Source organism: Oncorhynchus mykiss, chromosome 26 (assembly GCF_057628025.1).
Source record: "Oncorhynchus mykiss isolate SJ-2025 chromosome 26, ASM5762802v1, whole genome shotgun sequence".
NCBI lineage: Eukaryota > Metazoa > Chordata > Actinopteri > Salmoniformes > Salmonidae > Oncorhynchus > Oncorhynchus mykiss.
Window position 1 is genome coordinate 5500921 of NC_143047.1, and position 12396 is coordinate 5513316.

Consider the following 12396-nt stretch of genomic DNA (forward strand, 5'->3'; position numbering starts at 1 on the left):
TGCAGTGTATCAAATACTTGTTCTCCCCACTGTATAGACTGTTTTTGTTCAATGCTTTGGTGCTGCAAATGGATACATGCACATTATTTGTTAAATAAAGGAAAGATGACAAGAAAACAGTAGTATGTAGTTGGGTTGGGTGGCAAGAATGCTTCAAGAGATGAGATCGTGTTAACATGTAGAATTTACAATGCACGTTTTTTTTAAATTAATTTAAATGAAAACGGACGAGCTACAGTTGAAGTGAAACTTTTTGAACCGAACTCACAGTACCTTTAAGAGTATTAATTGTGTTATTTATTAATTTGGTCATACTAATTTAAGCAACTAAAACATGTCATACTACCGTAATTCTGAATTTGTTTTAATTGACACATTCCTAAATAATAATAATTAGACCAAAAGGTGTTAGGAAACACCTGAAAGGATGACATCCTTTGTTTTTCCACATTTGCTTTACTATGTTTGAAGCTGCATCTCACAAACAAAATCCCTTAAATTCCTGTAATTCAACATAAAACAACACGATATGTTATTGTGACTGCTGTATCTATTCCACCCTAGGACAATAAAAACAAGAAGTTGGCACTTAACGAACTAAACGAGGCTATAAACAAGCACCACCTTGTTGCTGGTGTTTTTAATTCCGCGACATTAAGACAATTAATGCCCAACTTTCATCAACACATTTCCTTTGCAACTAGGGGCGATAAAGTCCTAGATCACTGATACTCTACCCACAAGCAAGTAAGCCCTCCCTCGTTTCCCTTCTGCAAATCAGATCATGACTCTATACGACTGCTTTCTGTTTACAAGCAGAAGTGAAAGATATAAGAAAGATCAGGTAACTATTATAAAAACAAGCAATTTGTTTACATGTATTTATTACCTTATTTTACTAAATAATAAACTCAACTATCTCCATTTCTTCTACTATTAATTTTTAACTGGCGTCCTAGAGCAAAACAGATAACGCCATTGTTAGAGTCTCATCTTTCAATAGAGTGGTCATAATACTTTGTAGGACAAACCTTTCAGATGCTACAGATGTTTTTGTGAGAAAACAGATTTTTGAGATGTCTCATGGTCTGACAAAACGCCGCTTTAGCTTTTCCACCTTTTACCGCCGATGCGGAAGGGGTGGTGGATTGAGACGCGGCCCATGCAACAAAAAAAAAGATATCTCTATCGCTTAAACAGGTGGATTTCCATGGGGATTTTTGTATTATGTTAATTAGATTTCCGTAGGGGCGTGGAAATTGTAAGCTAAGGGTCAATCAGCTTCTTCATATGCCACAACAGTCAGGTGAATGGATTATCTTGTAAAAGGAGAAATGCTAACTAACAGGGATGTAAACAAATTTGAGAGACATGGAACATTTCTGGGATCTTTTATTTCAGCTCATGAAACATGGGACCAACAATTTATGTTCAGTATAGGAACAGGGTGGAATTATATTACACAAGCTCCGATGCCCGAAGCATGTGGCAGGGGCTATAGTCCACTGCAGGATTACAAGATAACCAACCTGTCCTCCAAATACACCTCTTGCTGTCTTCAATCAGGATCTCAGCGATCACTGCCTCATTGCTTGCGTCCGTAACGGGTCTGCGATCAAACGACCACCCCTCATCACTGTCAAACGCTCCCTAAAACACTTCAGCGAGAAGGTCTTTCTAATCGACCTGGCCTGGGTATCCTGGAAGGATATTGACCTCATTCAGTCAGTAGAAGATGCCTGGTTATTCTTTAAAAATGCTTTCCTCACAATCTTAGATAAGCATGCCCCATTCAAAAAATGTTGAACCAGGAACAGATATAGCCCGTGGTTCACTCCAGACCTGACTGCCCTTGAACAGCACAAAAACATCCTGTGGCGTACGGCATTAGCATCGAATAGCCCCCGTAATATGCAACTTTTCAGGGAAGTTAGGAACCAATATTCATAGGCAGTGAGGAAAGCAAAGGCTAGCTTTTTCAAACAGAAATTTGCATCCTGCAGCACAAACTCCACAAAGTTCTGGGACACTGTAAAGTCCATGGAGAATAAGAGAACCTCCTTCCAGCTGCCCACTGCACTGAGGCTAGGAAACACTGTCACCACCGATAAATCCACAATAATTGAGAATAACAAGAAACATTTTTCTACAGCTGGCCATGCTTTCCACCTGGCCACACCTACCCATGTCAACAGCCCTGCACCCTCCACAGCAACTTGCTCAAGCCTCCCCCAATTCTCCTTCACCCAAATCCAGATAGCCGAAGTTCTTAGCAAGTGCTCCAGCAGGTATATTTCACTGGTCACCCCCAAAGCCAATTCCTCGTTTGGCTTTTCATTCCAGTTCTCTGCTGCCAATGACTGGAAGGAATTTCAAAAATCACTGAAGCTGGAGACTCATATCTCCCTCACTAACTTTAAGTACCAGCTGTCAGAGCAGCTCACAGATCACTGCACCTGTGCATAGCCTATCTGTAAATAGCCCATCCGTAAATAGCCCATCCAACTTCCTCATCCCCATAATGTTATTAATTATTTTTGCTCCTTTGCACCCCAGTATCTTTACTTGCACATTCATCTTCTGCACATCTATCACTCCAGTGTTTAAATTGCTAAATTGTAATCATTTCGCCTCTATGGCCTATTTATTGCCCTTATCATGCCTCATTTGCTCACACTGTACATATACTTTTTTTTCTATTTTGTTATTGACTGTATGTTTGTTTATTCCATGTGTAACTCTGTGTTGTTGTTTGTGTCGCACTACTTTGCTTTATCTTGGCCAGGTCGCAGTTGTAATTGAGAACTTGTTCTTAACTAGCCTACCTGGTTAAATAAAGGTGAAATTAAAAAATTAAGTAAGTCCCAGCCGTGATCTGCCCAACGATGCTCTCTACCAGACGACCTTAATGTATTGTATGCACGCTACGACAAAAACACCACAGAGCCGTGCACAAGGGTCCTCGCTGACCCAGGGGACTGGGTGATCTCGCTCTCAGAGGCAAAGGTTTTTAATCAGGTCAACACTTGTAAGGACGAGTGGCCGAACGGAATTCGAGGGCGTGTTCTCAGAGCATGCGCAGAACAGCTGGAAAGCATGTTCACGGTCATTATCAAACTCTCATTGTCCCAGTCTGTTATCACCACGTCTCAAGCTGACCACCATCATTCCTGTTCCAAAGAACAGGGAGGGAGGGAGTAGCCTCACCGCTACTCCCTCCCTCCCCTCTGACCATCAGATGCAGGCCATCAATCCAGTAAAAACTAAAAAATACATATATATCATGCTCATTCAGCTGTGCCTCATAAGTAATAACAAATTATATATTACCAGTGTGATCATATACCAATTATTTTTTAAATATAATTTGAAAATGGTCTGAGAAGGACAAAATTGGCAGGGCAATTGAAGCATAGCCAATATGCAGTGATAATGTATTAGGCCAATAACTACTGCACAAACCGTATTGCTACAGAACTGTTTTAAAATGGTTAATGTTGCATAGGCTCACGTTTAAGTCATGATTAAAAACATCTGAGCTGTAGATCTCTGCTTTCATTTTCACTCAGAAAGTGATTTTGACTCAGAAAAGGTTGGTGAGCACTGCCCTAGACCCACTACAATTTGCATACCGCCCCAACAGATCCATAGATGATGTAATCTCAATTGCACTCTACACTGCCCTCACCCACTTAGATAAGAGGAATACCTATGTGAGAATGCTGTTCATTGACTACAACTCAGCGTTCAACACAATAGTCCACTCCAAGCTCATTACCAAGCTTGGGACTGAACACCTCCCTCTGCAGCTGGATCCTGGACATCCTGACGGGTTGACCCCAGGTGGTGAGGGTAGGCAACATTACCTACGCCATGCTGACCCTCAACACTGAGGCTCCACAGGGGTGTGTGCTTAGTCCCCCTCTGTACTCCCTGTAAACACACTGCGTGGCCACACACGAATCCAACACAATCAAATTTGCTGACGACACAAAAGAGGTAGGCCTGATCACTGGCGACGATGAGAAAGCATACAGGGAGGAAATCAGTGACCTGGCATTGTGGTGGTGGTGGGTGGGGGGGAGCGTACCCCATCCACATCTGCAGTGGAGCGGGTCGAGAGCTTTAAGTTCCTCGGTGTCCAAATCACTAAGGACTTAACATGGTCCACACACATTCAAACAGTCGTGAATGCGGCAGTACAGTGCCTCTTCCCCCTCAGGAGGTTGAAAAGATTTGATTCTATCCGCAAGCAATATAATTTTGCACGCCCAATTTTTCAGTTTTTGATTTGTTAAAAAAGTTTGAAATATCCAATAAATGTCGTTCCACTTCATGATTGTGTCCCACTTGTTGTTGATTCTTCACAAAAAAATACAGTTTTATATCTTTATGTTTGAAGCCTGAAATGTGGCAAAAGGTCGCAAAGTTCAAGGGGGCCGAATACTTTCGCAATGCACTGTATCTATGTAAAAATGCTGTTCATTGACTACAGCTCAGCATTTAACACCATAGTTCCCTCCAAGCTCATCATTAAGCTTGAGGCCCTGGTGCTCAACTCCGCCCTGTGCAATTGGGTCCTGGACTTCCAGACGGGCCGCCCCCAGGTGGTGATGCAAGGAAACATAATCTCAACTTCGCTGATCCTCAACACTGGGGCCCCACAAGGGTGCGTGCTCAGCCCCCTCATAACTGTGTGGCCATGAACACGTCCAACTCGATGATCAAGTTTGCAGACGACACAACAGTAGTAGGCTTGATCACCAACAATGACAAGACAGCCTATAGGGAGGAGATGAGGGCACTCGGAGTGTGGTGTCAGGAAAACAACTTTTCACTCAAAGTCTACAAAACAAAGGAGATGATCGTGGACATCAGGAAACAGCAGAGGGAGTGCCCCCCTATCCACATCGACGGGACAGCAGTCAATGTAAGTTCCTCGACGTACACATCATGGACAAACTGAAATGGTTCACCCACACAGACAGCGTGGTGCAGAAGGCGCAACAGCAGCAGCGCCTCTTCAACCTCAGGAGGCTGAAGAAATGTGTCTTGTTACCTAAAACTCTCACAAACTTTTACAGCTGCAAAATTGAGAGCATCCTGTCGGGCTGTATCACTGCCTGGTACGGCAACTGCAACACCCACAACCGCAGGGCTCTCCAGAGGGTGGTACGGTCTGCACAAAGCATCACCTGGGGCAAACTACCTGCCCTCCAGGACACCTACAGCACCCGATGTCACAGGAAGGCCAAAAAGATCATAAAGGACAACAACCACCCGAGCCACTGCCTGTTCACCCCGCTGCCATCCAGAAGGCGAGATCAGTACAGATGCATCAAGGCTGGGACCGAGAGACTGAAAAACAGCTTCCATCTCAAGGCCATCAGACTGTTAAACAGCCATCACTAACACAGAGGCTGCTACCTACATACAGACTTGAAATCATTGGCCACTCTAACAAACGGATCACTAGTCACTTTATTAATGCCACTATAATAATGATGCTCACATATCTTGCATTACTCATCCCATATGTCTATAATGTATTTTATACCATCTATTGCATCTTACCTATGCCACTCAGTCATTGCTCATCCATATGTACACATTCTTATTCCATCCCTTTACTTAGATTTGTATGTATTATGTTGTTGTTGTGGAATTGTTAGATTACTTGTTAGATATTGCTGCACTGTCGGAACACGAAGCACAAGCATTTCGCTACACTCGCAATAACATCTGCTAACCATGTGTATGTGATCAATAAAATGTGATTTGATGGTCAAGAATACAAGCTATCCACCTCATTTTCGAATGTTGCTATGGGAACAGAGGTGATGGATTTCCGCAAATTAAACAAGTATAAGTGTAATTGTATATTCATTTAGTTTGTTCGCTAACATTAGCTAGACTTACTAGTAGGCTAGGTCTGCTGTGATCACATCAGTCGTATTGTGTAAGAAACAGGAAGACTCAATGGATGGTGACAGCTATGTGATGGTCGTCTCACGGGCTCCTCTGATTGGCAGGTGTCACCGTGGCTGAAGAGCCACGCACACCACCACCCACGATGACAGATTTGTCACTTCATTTTTCCCTGACTACTGGAGCAAGTGAGTAATTATGAGGGCTAGGTGAGAGGAGGGGGATGCTGACTGGGCAGGAATGAAACAGGCCTGTCAAAGAAAGGGGGAGAGAAAAAGAGAAAGAGGGGTGGGAGAGAAAGGAGGGGGTGAGAGAAGTAGAGATGAATAGGAAAAAAATCAAGAGGCAGGAGGAGGGGTGCTGTACTGTAGATGGAGAGAGAGAGAAAGAGAGAACGAGTCAGGGGGGGGGGGGTGTACACAGGTATCCCCAGATTCATGGCTTTGACATCTGTGTCCTTCTCGACTCGCTGCTCACAGCCCGTTTGTCAACCCCCCCCCCCTCCTGGTCGGCCATGAAGGGAGGAGGAGGGGGTGGACGGACAAAAAAAGATCCCTTATCCCTTGACTACTCTGGTGAATGGGGAAATGGGGAATGGGGAAATTTAGGGATGAAGAGGTTAATGTGCTGGGTAGAATGAGGGAACTTCTGAAACACACACACTACTGCAACCCAGGAGATGGAGAAATAACACACATGAATGCACACACACGCACATGCCCATCAGTGAAATTAAGAAACCCCAAAAAGAGTTATGAGAGAATGCTTGACAAATAATGGCTTCCAACCAAGAGAAATCAGAGGTGGGGATTCAGTATCTTACCTATACTCTTTATCCTTCATTCTTTCTCTCCGTGCCCTCTGCTCCCCTCATCTGGCTCTGCCCCCTCTTTCCTCTTCATCTCGTTTTCTCTATCCATCCCGCTCTCTGCCCTCACATTTTCCCATCTTAATTGCTCTTTCCTTCTCTCCCTCTAGTTTGCACCCTCTTCTCCCCACCTTTTTCTCTTTCTACCTCCCCCTCCCCCTCCCCTCTCCAGGTGTGTGAGCATTCTGCAGCAAAAGGCAGCATCTCGGAACTACTCTCGGAACTACTCCTGTGAGGCCCTGTTTGTCACAAATCATTAAGCTTGGCCAGTGACAGACAGGAGCTGACCCTGAATGTCCATATGCTCTCTCACACACCAGTGCATTGTACATGCCGGCATGGGCTACACACACACGGTAAACGGTACAAAACCACACAGTCAGAAAAGCAGTGAAATACTGTACTGTGTACCATCTGTTAATATGTGTACGCACTAGAGCTGGGCGATATGGACAAAAAGTTGTATCTCAATAAACTGACCCATTTTGCAACGATTTGTTTCACTTTTAATGCACAGTTCATTTCCATTAGTGGCAGGGTTCTTGACCAACTTTTCCCTGTGCCTTTGAGAAGTAAGACAACGGAGATGGGATGGTTAAAAAAATATGTTTGCTATTTCATCTAACGTCCGGAGAATGCATGATATACATTTTGATGTGCACCCTGTTAAAATAGGATCTAGAATGATATTATGTATTTTTAACTTTTTAAGCGTGATCTGTCCAAACGGTCATGTGACGAAAAATCTGCGCACCGGAACAAAGTTCTTCGGTAGACTGGGATGCGACGACTATTGACAGACGCTAAGATACAAAACCAGTTGTTATGTGTTTCTTTCCACAAGAGATCACTTCCAGCATTGCTCAATCAGTACGCAAATCGAGAGGGGGGAAACAATGATGTGACGTAAGAAAAGCTGCTTCGGTAAGATGAAGACAATGTTGGTGTCTAATTTTCGATTTATCGTCTGTGCTGTAGTGTGCTTACACATACGCACATCAAACAAAGCCATAAATAAGAGAACAGACCTTTGCAATGCATCAACTGCAGTGGCTTTGCGCTTCAGTAAAAACTAAGGCAGTCAAGTCTCCCACAAGTGATTTCTCCTGTAATTTAAAACTCCGGTTGCTTTCACCCCTTTTCGAATTTAAATCGATACACAGTAAAATGCAAAACGGCATGCACGGCCGGAGATAAGGCTCCAAAGACAGGCACGCACAATAAAATGTTGTAAATGTACATATAAAACCACACTGAACTGGCTTTGGATGGCTACTGCCTTCCACTACACTTCCTACAGGGGGCATTCGGTGGACCAGTACTGAAGTGTGTGTGCGTATCCATTCCTGTGTGTTTGCATACATGTCCATGTGTGTCCATACCAGAAAAAAAGCTGCCTGATAGCTCTGCTCAGGTGTTGTGGTCACATGACGGTCATGCAACATCTAATGCCATTTTAAGCTCCACCCACAATATTATCAACCACAATAGGTAGGGCAAAAGAGAGATGGTAAAGAACCTGATCTAGCCTATTAACAAGTATTTTTTTATGTTTGTTTATTTATTTTGTGGTGGGGGGGATATGATATTTATACAGGCATTTAGACTATAAGCTATTTGCATAGGAGTGTATTATTCATTTTATGAGGGTTTAGGGTCAATAAATTCAGTAAGGTAAAGTGTGTGTGTGTGTGTCTCACCTGAGCCCCCTTCGGCCAGGTAGAGGTCTCTGGCGTAGAGCATGGACTCAAACAGTAGAAAGTAACCCTGGAAGAGAGAGTGAGGACAGATCAGTAAAATAAAATGGTCAGGGAGACATGCATCGGAGGGTTGCTGTACCGATGTGCCCCTAAGTTGACCCTGTGCTGCTCCCAGACTGTAATGTGGGTAATTGTGTGGTGGGGATGGGTACTGTGACGGCAAGTACTAACACATTTCCGTTGTCTCTGTATAATGGATCTGTATAAAGATTTGATTGTACTGTATCACATTCAAGTCTTCACATTCATTTCTTAGAAAGTAGTACAATTAATTCAATGAAGGTTGTATTATTAGTTAGGCGGTCTTGTACACATTCGCAGCTAAAAGGTGAATTGCAGTATGCAGACCAAAAAAATACAAAGTTTCAAATACTAAAGTCTTGACACCATCCGATGGCTTCTATTCTGCTGCCAGTCGAGTTGGATGGTACTAGGAAGGACAGGTAATGGTATTGCTGGAGTTGGCTCACCGGTCATGATAAAAACAGAGCTCAGAAATGTATTTAGTAAGCCTATAACCAGTAGTTCATACATTTTAAAACATCTTAATAAGAATGATAGACTGACTATAAAGTTAATGGAGTCTATATTCATACGACTCTTCATTTCATCAATTAAAGATCCAATATCGAATATCAAACTTCAACACAAACTTTATTTGAAGTGCATTTAAAATAGCAACACACTTAAAACAATATATATATTTTTAAGCTAACACAGAATCAAAGAACACAAAACACATAATTGATTAAAGGCCAAGCTAAAAAGGCAGGATGTCAAATGGGATTTAAACACCTCATATTTCAAAACCCTCATAATAAGAAAGAGACTATAAAGCTATTGGGGTTTATCCCAGTCTGCTGTCCCCACATGCTTCACGATGGCCACCATTGTTCCTGTACCCAAGAAGGCAAAGGTAACTGAACTAAATTAATATTGCCCCGTGGTACTCTTCATTCATCATGGGGCGATAGGCGCTGTTGCGCCTTCTTCACCACACTCTGTGTGGACGGAATATTTCCGATTGTCAGTGATGTGTTTGCCCGAGGAACGTGAAGCGTTTCACCTTCTCCATTGTGGTTCCATCGATGAGGATCGGGTGCGTGCTCCCTCTGCTGTTTCCTGAAGTACACAATCAGCTCCTTTGTTTCGTTGACATTAAGGGAGAGGTTATTATCCTGGCACCTCTCCGCTAGGGCTTTAAAAAATGCCACTTAATATAATGTTTACATACCCTACATTACTCATCTCATATGTATATACTGTACTCTATACCATCTACTACATCTTGCCTATGCCGTTCTGTACCATCACTCATTCATATATCTTTATGTACATACTCTTTATACCTTTACACTTGTGTGTATGAGGTAGTAGTTGTGGAATTGTTAGGTTAGATTACTCGTTGGTTATTACTGCATTGTCGGAACTAGAAGCACAAGCATTTCGCTACACTCGCATTAACATCTGCTAACCATGTGTATGTGACAAATAAAACTTGATTTGATTAGATTTGATTCACCTCCTCCCTGTAGGCTGTCTCGTCATTGTTGGTAATCAGGCCTACTACTGTTGTGTCATCTGCAAACTTTTTGGAGAAATGTCCTCTGGTCTGATGTAACAGAAATAGAACTGTTTTGCCATAATGACCATCGTTGTGTTTGGAGGAAAAAGGGTGATGCTTGCTAGCTGAAGAACAGGGAAGCTCATCTGCGTGCTCGTCGTCCTTACCAGGGTCTTGACCTGACTGTAGTTCGGCGTCGTAACCAACTTTAGTGGGCAAATGCTCACCTTCGATGGTCACTGGCACGCTGTGGAAGTGTGCTCTTCGTGGATTAATCCCAGTTTCAATTGTACCGGGCAGACAGCGTTATCTTGAGGCCAATGGTTGTGCCATTCATCTGCCACCACAACCTCAGGTTTCAGCATGATAATGCACGGCCCCATGTCGCAAGGATCTGTACACAATTGCTGGAAGCTGAAAATGTCCCAGTTCTTCCATGGCCTGCATAGTCACCAGACATATCACCCATTGAGCATGTTTGGAATGGTCTTGGTTGACCTGTACGAAATCGTGTTCCAATTCCTGCCAATATCCAGCAACTTTGCACTGCCATTGAGGAGGAGTGGGACAACATTCCACAGGCCACAATCAACAGCCTGATCAACTCTATGCGACGGAGATGTGTTGCGCTGCATGAGGCAAATGGTGATCACACCTCCTACTTTTTGTAAGTATCTGTCACCAACATAAGACTAGGGTCTAATTATTTTCTTTCAATTGACTGATTTCCTTATTTAAACTGTAACTCAGTAAAATGTTTTAAATTGTTGCATGTTTCATTTATTTTGTTCAGTGTAGTTCAGATAAGAGATGTGCTGGTATCAGTAGTATCCCCCTCACAAACCCCCTGTGCAGCGATGTGGAGATGGCTCCTGTGTTTCTGTGTTTGGCTAATTAACAGCGTGTGTGTGTGTATATGAGACGGGCATAAAGGGGTCGGATTCAGTCACGCTGTCAGACTTGAAGGGATAGTCCCAACGCATCATGGGGAAAAAAGGGAGGCGTAACACTCCTTCCAAACGTTTCTCTTCCTCTCCGTCTCTCTCCCTTCCCCTCCCTCTCCTTTAGGTGAGGCAGTGTCCCTTGAAATTGGGCTCTAAATTACGAGGTCGGGGTACATTGCAAGAGAGTTTTAACAACAACCTGGTCCTGAGAAAAGGACAGACCAGGACTAAAACAGTCAGCCAGTCAGTAGATAGGGACTTTGGTTCTGGAGTGGAAAAGATTGGGTTACTGTTGGGCCGGGGAGACGAATGTAGACCCTAACACTACTTTGAATTACGAGAGAATCACCATCATCTTTTAAGTTCATGCATGGGCCATGAGATGGTGGCAATTGCAGTTGGAGTGAGTTGTAAATTAGAGCTGGCTTCTTGTTTGTCTCCCTCCCTTTCTTATCTTCTCCCCTCTTTCTGCTGAAAGGTTGTCTTCATTTGAATAATAATCTCTTTGAATTATTATGCAGCAGACCAAAGCCATCTCGCTCGCTCGCTCTCTCCCTCCCTTTCTCTGCACCTCTCTACTCCTTTTCTCAAAGAGGTTCTGGCCCTAGCCCTTTTCCTGAACTACTACACATTTGGTATGCACAGATCTGAAAGGCCCTCTCAGAGGCCATATTGCTTTTGCCTATCCACCTCTTTACTGTTTGAATATCTGGATGAAAGCAACATGGCCTTATGGAGGGCAAGGGTGAGCTATCCCCATATTATTTACAGAAAAATATATATATTTTTAAACAGGAACGGGAAACAGTAAAGGAGCTAGGGGTTGAGATGGAACCGAGCCAAAAGAGAAGGAGTTAGGCCTATAGGAAGGGTTGCATGCTGGCTCGGAGAAAATGCCATTTGTCAGCAGTGCCCATCAAACCAGATGCAATAATGGAATAATACCCGGGCTACTGTGCTATTTAGTGGAGCAGAACACAGGGCCACGCCAGGGTCAGACCTTCCCCTCAACACAGGGGCTTCTGAGTAGCACGGGACGTGGAGTGCTCCACGACGAGTCATTGTAAATTGTTCAGTAGTCATTGTAAATTGTTCGGTAGTATTCCCCTCACACACCCCCAATATGGTTGAATACAAACAGTGTAGTTATTCCATCCGTAAAACAATCAAACAGGCAAAACATCAGTATAGAGTCAAAGTGGAGTCACAATTCAACCACTCAGACACGAGATGTATGTGGCAGGGTCTACAGACAATCACGGATTACAAAGAATAAACCAGCCACGTCATGGACACCGACGTCTTGCTCCCAGAAAAGCTAAACCCCTTCTT

The 12396-nt window shown here is 43.5% G+C and overlaps 1 pseudogene; it reads right to left on the reverse strand.

Moving 5' to 3' along the window:
• The window catches only part of LOC110506081 (protein arginine N-methyltransferase 3-like), a 118783-nt pseudogene that overhangs the window by 68146 nt on the left and 38241 nt on the right, over nucleotides 1-12396 (reverse strand).